Below are 12795 nucleotides of genomic sequence, written 5' to 3'. Positions count from 1 at the left end.
CTTTTGTTCTGACTCCAGCAGAGACATGCATGCAAGCATCTGTCCCAGTTGGAACGTTGTAACTCAGTATAAGGTCCCTCCTGCCTCGTGGTTGAGCAATTAAAGCATGGATGTTGGTGTTGCAGTTTCCGTAATTACTAATGTGACCTCAACCGATCATTCGTAATGAAAAGACTAATTGCAATTAAAGTGCAACTATCGGTAGGTCAATCCATCAGTCATCCAGCCCTAACTATAGGGCTGCAGCCATTGAGTGACCTAAGCTGAGCTCACCATGGTTGAGTTTCATCTGTGGATCTTGGGATGAGGACTTTGGGTGCCTGTGTGGAGGGCGGCAACTACTTTATGTGGAATGAGTTGGGGAAAAAATGTCCCACCAGACCAACACCGCTTTCAGCATATATGTTGTTGATGGCCTGTGTGCCTACTCACTTCTCGTTTAAGCTTGCATTATGCAAATATGCAAACATAAGTGCCGACTACGGGGGGCTCTGGGGCTTGAGGCTCCACTGAAGGCTAACCCCCTCACCCCGCCCCACAAACACCTAAAGCATAATTACCAGAGCTTTGTCACCCACATCATTTGAGGTTTCTTTTGGCTTGCCTCGACCTTATAACCTAAAATTTTATTGTGGCTAATAGCTTACTGCATCATTGTTGGTGCGGACCTGCACAGCATTTAACTCATAATTTGGCTTCATTTCTGCAAATCTTGACAATAGGAGGACAAGCGCATTAAAGGCACCAGTGGTGGCTGCCTCATCTGTATTTTCTCAATTCAACATTGTTTTAAATTTCCACTGTAAACACCATGCACATATAAAATATATTTAGATGTATACATAGGAGAAAGTTTATTATATATTTGAATGAGAAGGAGGTAGCCAATTAACAATTACTTCTAAAGGTATGGGCAGCCTATGCCTAGAGAATGAATATGTTGCTGTATGTTCACATCGCTTCAAGTTGCATTGCATGCTTTTTTGACCCTGAGAAAAAAAAACCTGCAGATTTCAGTGATCCTTTCAGCAGAGCAGCTTTTATCAACCGCATGTGAAATGCACGTGAATGATATGTGTCTTAATATCGCTTCTCTTTTCAGTAAGCCATGCTAACAACTAATGAAAAAAATATCTAATAATGTACAACATTTATTAGGGATGGAAACATCACGACTTGCATGCAGAGCTCATAAATATGTACAGGGTGTCCCAATTAGCTATTATGCACTCAGTTTTAAATAAAGAGCAATTGCGTTTCTTGAAGAAAACCTAGTGCATATTGTTTCCAGGACAGTGAAGCAGTCGCCAGTAATTTTTTCGTTACTGAGATTTAATTGGGCAACTCGAGACGTCCTCTCCTAATTACCAAAGTGTCAACGAGGCACTTGTAGGCACAGCCAAGGAACATCTATGTACTAATTTGTTTCTGACATAAATAAACGCTGTGAAATATGAAAAATGCCACGTGACTGCACTCCCAAGCACATCACAAAGCAGCGCCCTCAAATGGGCTCCCTCTGAGTTAGCCAGAACGAAATAAAGGAAAGAAAAAAAAAACAACATAATGATCGAGCTAGTACTCCCTTACCTGCCACGCTTCGGCTGAAGTAACATGTCGTGATTAGTGTTAGTTAGAAACATGCTGTGATAGTTGTTGTCTTAGCGTAGATAAAGTGCACGGACGTATTTTTTCCTTTTCTTTTTTTATGCCACAAAGCCTATCACCACAAAAGTGTACTGATAACATCAGTGCAAAGGTTTGAAGGTGTATTGTGTTTCCTCCCAGTCGCAATGTCTTTCTCTAATGAGCAAATACATATCGGTCGTGAAAGTGTTGCAGTAGACCAAACGTATTGACTATAATCAGAAATTATGAAAACTGGAGACAAACCGGCAGCTTCAAGGAACATAGACGGAGGACTCTGTTTTTCAGTCCTAGCCTACACATGAAGGTTCTCGCATTTATGGCCTCAAACCCTCATGCTAGCGTGCGGGACTGGGACGCCCAGGTCCCAATTTCCAAGTCGCCAGTTTGGAGGATTCTAAATGACTTGGCCTTTCACCCGTACTGCTTTAACCATTACCAATGCTTGGAAGATGGGGATCTGCAGAATCGTCTAGATTTCTCTGATTGGGCACTCATAAGAGCCGATGAGTCACCAGACTTTTTTAGCAACATCATGTGAACAGAGGAGGCCAATTTTTGCAGAAACACCTAGGTAAATTTGCATAATGTACACTATTGGAGGAGCTCCAATCTGCACTGGATAAAGCGCAATCAGCATCACTACCAGTGGTCGTTCAATGTGTTGTGCAGAATTTACACCATGCTATAATTGGTCCATCTTCGATCACACACTGACTGGACAGCGCTACGTGGATGAAATCCTTAAAGGCGAGGTGGGCAAGCTTCTCAGCGAAGTCTCACTGTCACCTCTTCTAGTTCCGTGGTATCAGCAAGATGGGGCACTAGCACACAGTAGCAGCCGAACATGAAACTGCGGCTGGATGCGACTTTTTATGCAAAATTGATTTGAATGCACGGGCCTTTAAATTGGCCGGCTAGGTCACCTGACCTCTATCCACTAGGTTTCTTTATTTTGGGTTATATGAATGATCGTGTTTATATGATCGAGATGACGTTAGATGAGCTTGAGGCAAGGATAATGGATGTCTGCCATAGAATTCCAGCGTCGGTCATCAAGAAAGCCACTAAAGATGTGATCAAGTGGACTCGGTACTGTGTAGTTACAGAAGGGGACCTATTCAAACAAGTTTTCGAGGCAGCAGCTGGTGTATAACGGCGCTTACAAATTCATAAATAATAAGGGCATACCAAACTGATGTTTCTTTCTTATTACTTTTTTTTTCATGCAGACGACTCAATTGCCAATTCGGCTCATATAGAAGTGGTACGTTTACTTTCTTGAATGCATCGATTTTCCTTATTCTGTACACGTGTGTCGCTTCCTGGTTTGTTTATTTCGGTTTTATTTTTTTTGCCACGAACCTGTTTTCGCAGCAGGTATACACTCTTATGAAAAATAAAACAGCCACTGTAATTTGGCTGCGGTCCGAAGCAAGTTTCTGGCACGATATATAGCCATATAGCTTATGCGGTGCGAGGATAGCCGGGATTTTGAAACATTCTGTCTTATTGCATTGCTTTTCGTGTTTCGTGCGTGGTCAGAGTTGTGCTTCAGCCACATTATCAAGGGGCGTTTGTTATCAATGGGATCAGTTGTTCTTGAGCGACGGATAATAAGTGTGACGTAGAAATGAGAGGAAGGAATAGCTTCGAACCCATGAAATCTGCTGTTGGTGCTCCTTCCATACCATTATCAACGTGATGCGCTGTCTCTTCGGCTTTGTGACAGGCAAAGCAGTTACTTTCAATCAGTTTATTTGAGGGTATTGCTTTATGATGCGGGTGGGAGCCCAGTCATGTGGTGTTTTTCATATTTCGTGGGGTTTCTTTACCAGTCAGAAAAGATTGTACACAATTAATACGTCGCTGAAAGCACCGCAGTTAGATGTCATTAGGGGGCGTCTACAAATCTGTCATTGACACTGTGATAATAACGACATTACTTCTTGATTTAGATAACTAATTGCAATTACCTAATTAAATCTTAGTAAAGAAATAATTAATGGCAGCTACTCCACTGTTCTGAAAACAGTATGCACTAGGTTTTCTTTGAGTAACGCAATTGCTCTTTCTTTAGAAGGCTTGTTGCATGATCGTTGGGACACCATTTAACCGAAATGAGGCCAAGCCTGATTCACTCGAAATCAGAATCAAAACGGCAGTCATGCGCAGTAGTGCTTATACTCTGACTCACAGAAAAAGAAAAGAGGGGGAGGAGAGAAAGAGAGAGAACCTGCAGTTTCTCTGGAAAGGCGAAGCACTATTAGTGATAGCGAAGTCTACAACAATTACACAAAGGAAGATTACACCTCTGAGAGACTCCAGATCCTTGGTGGTGCGAGAGGACTCGGGCTGGGAAATTGAACTGTCTTCTCCTACGAGGTCTTCTAAATACTCCTATAAGGCCACTACTTGAGTGAACAATTCTTTGATGTCACGCAAAGTCTCGAGTGCAACTGGTAAATGTTATTTTAAAATGTTATATATATATTATGGGATTCGGAAAACTGGTCCTTCCCCCCAGAAAAATGAAAACCTTCTGTCTATGTATGCAAACACTTTTCTATAGCACTGTACAAAGGTTAGCATTACTTAGAAGATTTACCAGCATCAGGTCATTGACAGCTGACTGCATCTCATAGGCTCATGATATGCAAGTAATTTTATTTAGTAATTACCGTAGTCAAAGACTAGCCTTACTTCTCTGTGGCTTCTAACAGCAATGCCTTCATATCCTGTGTTAGCTATTTTGTTTGCCATGTACATAAACCATGTTTTCCGAGAGGGCATGCCTTGTCGCTAACACTCTTTCAAGTAGCCTCCCAACTTTCAATTAGACTGTTATGCAGTTAAATTTTGTTTGCTCTACCATGTTGCTTTGTGTGTCCTACTTTGCCTACGCACAACCTAGAGGACCACTTCCCAGTGACTGCAATGACATGCAATGGATTTCTTATGGACATCCACTGAGAGGACAAGGATATCCCAGGGTTGTATCAAATACATCCACTGAACATCCTACACATGACCGTTTGGTCGCACTTTCTGCGTCTCATAGACATCCCTTGCATGTACTCGATGGACATCATGGGGACATTGCACGGGGATTTTTGCACAGTGTTTGCAATAATGAATATTCCGTTTGCAGTAGGTGCTGTATGTGACAGATGCAATAGGCAGAATGCTCACAGAGCAAGATCAGATATATCACATGTACACGTATGCATACATGCTCACATGCTGAAGCACAGTATACTCCTCATTCTTCTAGGCTGCCCGTCAGGCCCAAATGGTATATGAAACTATACTGAAGAAAATGCACAAAGCATGATGTACACGTGGTCTGTATACATCTAGCCTCAACTTGTAATTTCATCCCACGAGAAAATGTCATTCTGTCACAAGGAAACTGAAAGACAGCTTCTTCAAGGACAACAATTCACACAAGTGGGCTGAAAATGGTATGAGGTATATCTAAACTTGGATGTCCACCTGATGTCCTATTTGTTTCCAAAGCACTACATGTATAATTGACATGCTCTAAATGTGCCGCGGATGACATGCTTCGACCGTATTCTCTCTTTTGTCATCAAAGTCGCCAGGTGGGAGCACATGCACCTTTCTTTTCTGTGGAATAATAACCTTAACTGGCAACTTAAAGATTTCAACGATGTTTGCCAAGAATGGCAAAGGATATTGGACACTAAAAAACACAGAAAAAAAGTTAGTAAAAAGTACATGTTAGTAAATTACTTTTGTAGAATACTAAAAAAAATCAACTCTTACCTTGATAGAAGGTATAATGCAGAAAAAAATGCAAGAATGAAAGATGTGTGGCAATGCCTCTTCGATGCTTGAACACCAGCTTGCCATGATGCCATCGATTTTGTCAACATCTGCTCAGCTCTAGTCATTTCTTCCTTGGTAAAGATGTATTATAATGCATTCGAAAAGAGTCCAAGACCTAAGCTCACAAACTTTGAGAGGATTACTTTGCCACAGTGGCCATAATACGAGAAAATACTTTGAAATCTGTGGTGTCGCATTCATGTACACCAGCACTGGGGTTCTTGCATAAAATTTGTGTGTGGCTTTCATTTTCTCTTCTATTAATCAACCTGTTAGTGTAAAATTAGAAAAACACAGTTTTGAACGAATACTTTATTGGTCTATAAATAGGTTGAATGTTTCTCTTCAGCATCCCCCAAATTAGTATGTTGCTGCACTAATGACAATTTATTTTGCACACTGTCAATCCGTCATGGGGTTATAACGAGAAGGGCAAGTACAATGGCAGGAGTTGCGAACAAGAAAGCAAATATAAATACAGTATATAATTACAAGCTTAGAACTAAAGAAAGTTGAGCTAGTTGGTATGGATTCATTGTGAGAGAAGGCAAGGTGTGCAGACAGGGACACAGGAGGAGAGAACCAGACAGCACAAATGCTATCAACTGAAGGGCGCATAGAGTTTCATACAATAATTACTAGAGAGAACTATGGTGCTAGTGTCTACAGGAGCTGCAATAACAGCGGTTTAGCCAGTGTGGGAATTATGAGATAAGTACTACATGGATTTGCCGAAACTTCGTCCTGGCTTCAAACAGCCTTGTGACTTTGTAAACTTGTCATTTTCAACAATGTACTGTGTAATAAGTAGTGAAATAAACATTACTGAAATTGTGCCGTGGTAGGATTCGAACACGGGTCATCTAGCACAGACACCCCATATAAATCATTACCCCACGGACACATGCATCAACAAGCGACATATAATGTCCTTATGAATTTAACGCGGGCAAGCCATGCCTTGAGACACTTGGCACGTTTCGATTTGACCACCTCGACAAGCTCCATCGTTGCAATTAGTAGCGACTGTGCGTGTTCGCAGCGTCTTCCACACTTAGAAGTGTGTAGGTTGCCCTGAAATTTACGACAGGGAAGGCACACAAAGTGTAATAAATGAATTCACAAGAACGTCAGAACCCACAAGCACGAAGATCAGACAAATCCATGTACTTCCCATCATTTCCATGGTGTCTCAACAATTGCAGCGTCCAATTTCCCTCTAGTATATTGTAGAAAACTCTATGGAAGGGTGCACCAGGGCAGAAAAGAAAGTAGATTCAGAACTTATCTGCACATGCTCAGGTAAGGTAGCGCCACCTGTCAATCAGGTAGTGCCATGGGGGCTATGCAAGACATAACCATTTAGGCATTTCATTTCTTCTGTATGCAAGTTAATCGAAGGCTGGCTCACACATGCGCTTCTACTACTATTGATATGCCAGGCCTTGACCACTAGATGTGTTTCTTCATTCTTGTGCATATATAAAACTGCATTAATCGAATTTTGGCATGCATTTACAATCTTGACATTGCAAAGAAAGATTAGATGGCGATCCTGTGGTTAACAACCTTTTATGCTCTATTAATCTCTGCATGATTAACACAACAGCTCGCCTGCTCTACGTAGAAATGGCCACAGCTGAGAGGACAATTATATGCCACGCCATGTAACGCACAGGTTAAAGAAGTGACAAGTAGATGCAATGTTTTTACGGCTGCCAAGAAGCTAGGTAAGATTTGCACCACCGTGCAGAGAAGGAATGAGCAGGTAAAATACAAAGGGCATAAATATGTGTTTCGTAAAACGCACGAACAAGTTTAACGACGGCTGTACATGGTGTAGAATTGGTGGCTGGATGGATGGATGGATGCTATGAGCGTCCTCTTTGGAACAGGGCGGTGGGTTGCCCCACCAAGCTCTTGTTATTATATTGCCTAATGTCTTACCATCTCAAAAAAAAAAGTGAGAAGGAGGAAAAAAAAACAACCCTGCGATGAATTCCCATAACAAAACTGTTTGAACCCCTATTGTGAACTGTGTTATTGCACGCCTCCATTATTTGTCATTTACCTACTTCCACCAATCTTCCAATCGCCGCTTACTAACCTCCACTGCGGGCATGTTTACTTTTACACTGCTCTCGCTGAACTCAAGGGTTTCAAGGAGGCCAGAGATGCCTAAATCGACCGCCGGGCAGATATCTTCACATTCTAATACAACATATGCTCCATCGTTACCCTAGCCTTACCGCAGCAAGCACATGCTCCTTCTTTCTTCTTATATCTCGCTTTACTTCCTTCTTATATCTCGGCGAGGGTTTACGGAGTCGCCATATGTCGGAAGCGCCTCGCTTGTGTAGTATGAGGGATAACGCGACGTGCTCCTCATAGGTTTGGCTGTTGGCACTCAATAAAAACACCACGCGGGAGCTCTCTTGGACATTTCTGTAAGTATTCTCTAAACGACAGAAGTTTTTACTGTCAAAATAATAATCTTGGGCAAACAGAAAGCAGAGAATGGTTTACAAACGCTATATCTTTCCCGAATAGGTACACGGTGAATGCCCGCTGCGCGCGGTCGCCGCGATGGAGTTCCCCGAACCGATTTATTGCGGGAAAGGTAGGCAATCGGCTGAGAGCAAACTATGTGAAATATGTTCTTGTAGTGGGCTGTCTGTGTCACAAAACGGAGCATAACAGAATATGTGAAACCTCAATGCAGCGATCGCACGGGTTTGTGGCAGTTCACTGCACGTCTGCATGCATGTCCGCGCACAATGTTTTGCTTTCGCTGAAAGCAGGCTTTCGCACCGTGCTGTGAGCTTCACGCCGCAGCATATGAGCATTTTACCGTACACAAGCAATCACTGTTGCGGGAACGCTATCAGAGCTGTTCAAAAATAATTTCCTTATAACTAGGGACTTCGACGCCTACGGCGACTTTTGATATGCCGTGGGGACTATTCAACCTTTTTTAGAGCGCAGTTCTTTGGCGTCCGTTCCTGGGTTTCGCGTCGTCGGCCTCGTAACCAGCTCCGCCCCCCTTTCATCCCCCCACCGCCAGCAGCGACCGACTGATACCGCTGGATGCCGCTGACGCCGCTAGAGAGTCAAGATAACGTGACTGCATAGAACACCGTCGCCGCCATGCAGAAAGAGGAGGAAAGGGTCCCCCCCCCCCCCTGTTCTTGTGTGGCGGATAGGGTGCTCATTAGTTGCCGACGCGCCGGTTATTTCACGTAGGCCCCGGCACGTCGACGAATACGTGACCACCTTCCCACGGCTAGACCTGGTTCTTAGCGCTGCGGAAGCGAGGGTATCATATTGTTTGTGTCGGCATCGGCGGCGTTGTCCCTGAAACCAACTCCGCAGCTGGGGTTGACTCACTATCGGCGTCAGCGGCATCAGTCAGTCGCTGCTATCTCTTCCCTCCTCCCTTTATCGTGTTGTCCGCTTGCTGCGCGCGCTTCTGCCCCCATCGTTTGCCGCTGGGTGTACACGCCGCCCCCCTCCCCCTCTTCCTGCGAGTCTCCGGTTGTCAAAGCGCCGGCTCGAACTTAATTCCTTTCTTCGCTCCTCCTCCAATGCAACCCCTGTGCGGTGGCAATCAGAGAGCCAGATCGGTGGCGGCGGATCTGTATATGTGCACCGCCCGAGCCGAAATTGCCGCTGCCGTTCGCCCTGTGCGGTGACAATCAGAGAGCCAGATCAGTGGCGGCGGATCTGTATATGTGCACCGCCCGAGCCGAAATTGCCGCTGCCGTTCGCCACTGCGAAATTATCTGCCAGTTCTTTCTGAGCCATGAGCGAGACGACCGATGGAAGTCCTCCGTCTGCTGCTGCTACTGCTGCTGCTGCTGCTAAACGAGCTGCCAGAGCAGAGGCCCAGCGCCGTCGCCGTCAGAATCCAGAGGTGCGTGCCGCCGAAGCAGAAGCTTACCGTCGCCGCCGTCGAGATGATCCAGGAGTACGCGTCGCCGAAGCAGAGGCTAAGCGCCGCCGCCGAGAAGACCCTGCCGTTCGCGCCGCCGAAGCGGAGGCTCATCGCCGCCGTCGAGAGCAACCAGCAGTAAGCGAGGCTGACGCAGAAGCTCATCGCCGCCGCCGAGAAGACCCTGCCGTTCGCGCCGCCGAAGCGGAGGCTCATCGCCGCCGTCGAGAGCAACCAGCAGTAAGCGAGGCTGAAGCAGAAGCTCATCGCCGTCGCAGAGAAGACTCTACCGTTCGCGCGGCCGAGGCCGAGGCCAAACGCAAACAAAGGCTCGCAAACAGTCAGGGTGCAACAAATGCTTTCCGGCGACAGTTTACAGACAATCCGTTTGGAAGTGTGTGTTCAGTGTGTGATCGGCTCTGGTTCCAAAATGACGTGAAACCGCTTCCGGATACGTGCCGTGCTTATTTGCTGCGCTCAAATTTCGCATTAGGAAGTAACGTAATCGTCGGTAATTTTTTCTGCATTCTTGGACGTTGCAATATTATTTCTCAACTTCCATCAAGTTGCTCAAGTTGCACTGCATGTTTATCGGCCTTCTCAGCGAGCAATTTCCCGCTGATTCTTTTTCTTAATCCAGTATATTGATTGTTTGGTGCTAACACAAACCTGAACATATGCCATGCCTTTTGTTTTAATGTGCTTCTTACCATTCTCTTTTCGTTCCGGTGAACTTGCCAGCATCTAGCATCAACAAGTTCATAGATCGAAGCTTCACGACAATGGCCGAGCAGCACGCGCGGGCGAGCGTCTGAGTGCGTGCTTTTTTTTTTTTGCAAGTGCAAGTGTTTATATTTTTTTCATATAATCAAGGTTATACAGATATCTGGACGGATAGGCAGGGAAGGCTAGTATACGGTCCAGTGTCAAATTTTAACAGACAGGTCAGGGACAGATTTTAAGAGGAAGCTTTAGCTCGGGTGCACCTATCTGAACACATGTAAAAGGAGAACTCGTTTATCTCAGCAACCACTGCACCAAATTTGACTAGGTTTGTTGCATTTAAAAGAAAAAACTTAAAATGTAGTGACTGTTGGTTTCCACTTCTTGATTTAGATCGTCAATTTCTTAATAAGAATGGACAAAAATCGAAAATTTTATGAAAACGAAACTATCAACATTACAACTCTCTCACGCAGCAGGGAATAATGATATCACAGTTCTGTGAATTGCATCTAATAGTACATCTAAAGCGGGCAAAACTGATATGTGACACATGAATCTAAAAAAAAAATTCAGTAATACGGAAATACAGCTTTTGCAGAACCCTTGCACACAACGTAACAAATTCACGTAATATATAAATTGACATATCGAATTTGTCCGCTTTGAACGATCTAATGGGTGCTGTTTACAGAACCTAAATATCTGTTTTTGATGAAGAGCTATTAATTTATAAACTTCGTGTGCCTATTTTCTTCGAACTTTTGAATTTTTGAAAATCCTTTTCACAAAATTCAGAACCTGAATCGAAATTCCGCTTCCAACAGTCACTAGAGTTCTCTCTGGTGACTTTCTCTTTCAAATGCAACACATTTCACTAAAATCAGTCCAGGGGTTATCTCAGAAAACCTTTTTTTGCGTTTTACATGTATTTCAATAGACCGCATCGAAACTGGGCCCGAACTTAAGCTTCCCCTTCACAGCAGAGTATTCCAGAACACGTCATCAGTTATAACAGCCGACATTCTGAAATTACTCCTATATAATCAATTCAAGTAAGTTAGAGATTCTGGTTATCAAGAAAAATAATTTGCTACAGGGCTTGAAATTACGTGCGTTTTTAACGTTTAAGGGTAAAATATTCCAGATTTTTTGTGCCACTGAATTCGATTAACCTTTCGCCGTATACATTGTAACACTTTGGTAAGTTGAAGTTACCTTTTAAAGCATGTGTAGTACTGCGAGTGGGAAAAGAAAAGGGGTTTCGAGGAATAGGAAAGTTAGTGCACAAAATATTATTAGCTGAAACTGAGATCTTATGATTACATAGTGCATTAAACGATAACACCTGTTGTGTTTGGAAAATATCATTAAATGTATAACTGTTATAATTTGAAGCGGTAATTATTTTCAGGGCCCTTCCCTGTAGTTTTTGTAAAGGTTGTAAGTATGTCATGTAAGTCAAAATTAAATTATGGGGTTTAACGTGCCAAAACCACTTTCTGATTATGAGGCACGCCGTAGTGGAGGACTCCGGAAATTTCGACCACCTGGGGTTCTTTAACGTGCACCTAAATCTAAGCACACGGGTGTTTTCGCATTTCGCCCCCATCGAAATGCGGCCGCCGCGGTCGGGATTCGATCCTGCGACCTCGTGCTCAGCAGCCCAACACCATAGCCACTGAGCAACCACGGCGGGTATGTCATGTAAGTCACGCCCTATGATTCTAAACAATAACTAATATGGCTATGGCAAAAGGCATAATAAAGGGATTTGAGTACTTCGCAAGGGAAATATTGCTTTGACTTAATTAGGGAGTAGCAGCCGCATGCGACCTTCTTGCATACATTATGAATATGTGTTTACCAATGTATATGCTGGTCAAATATGACGCCCAGATATTTAAACGAATGAACTTCTTGGATGGGGCTTTTATTAACGTAATATTTATTTGACTGGTGTGAACCAGTCAACGGCCTCTTTCACAACACCGCCTCCTACGAAGGGATGCCTCGTTGCTGCTCCGACTGCGAATTGGCTGCCACTGGACGGCAGCCCGCCGGCACCGCCTTGGGAAAGCCACCTCGCCAGCATGTGCCTCTTGTGGTGAACCAGAGACTCTGGAGCACCTCCTGCTCGCCTGCCCTGCTCACCTGCAGCACCGCGGCCGACTTCTGCAGGAGTTCCACCGCCTGGGGCTCCCATGTTCACGAGAGGAAGATATATCCTCTTCCCCTGTCGTAATCAGCTACCAGCCTTCCTAAGTGTCGTCCAGTACCTCGACTCGTCGGGGCTCTCGGCGAGAATATGGGAAATTTCTACAAAGACGGATGGCCTAACCCACCACCTCGGGCTTCCTGATCCGCCACTACTTCACTCTACTCCTCCGGTCGAAGCCACTGGGCCCGCACGGCCGGGCTGCTCTGATGCTGCTGGGACGACCCTCTACCTTTCTCCCTCCTACCCTCTCTTTCTTTTAATCCCATCTCCCTCACCCTGCTGGCGCTGAGCCGTGCTCCCGCATGGGTTGCAGAAGATAGTGCCATCCTTTCCTCCTTTCCCACAATAACCATTTCTCTCTCTCTCTCTCAACATCTTTTCTCCTCGATCTAAAAACTATCCATTGTGTCTTATTGCTATT

The sequence above is a fragment of the Dermacentor albipictus genome, chromosome 3 (assembly GCF_038994185.2).
Source record: "Dermacentor albipictus isolate Rhodes 1998 colony chromosome 3, USDA_Dalb.pri_finalv2, whole genome shotgun sequence".
NCBI classification, from domain to species: domain Eukaryota; kingdom Metazoa; phylum Arthropoda; class Arachnida; order Ixodida; family Ixodidae; genus Dermacentor; species Dermacentor albipictus.
The sequence above is the reverse complement of the archived record's forward strand: the minus strand, read 5'-3'. Positions refer to the sequence as shown.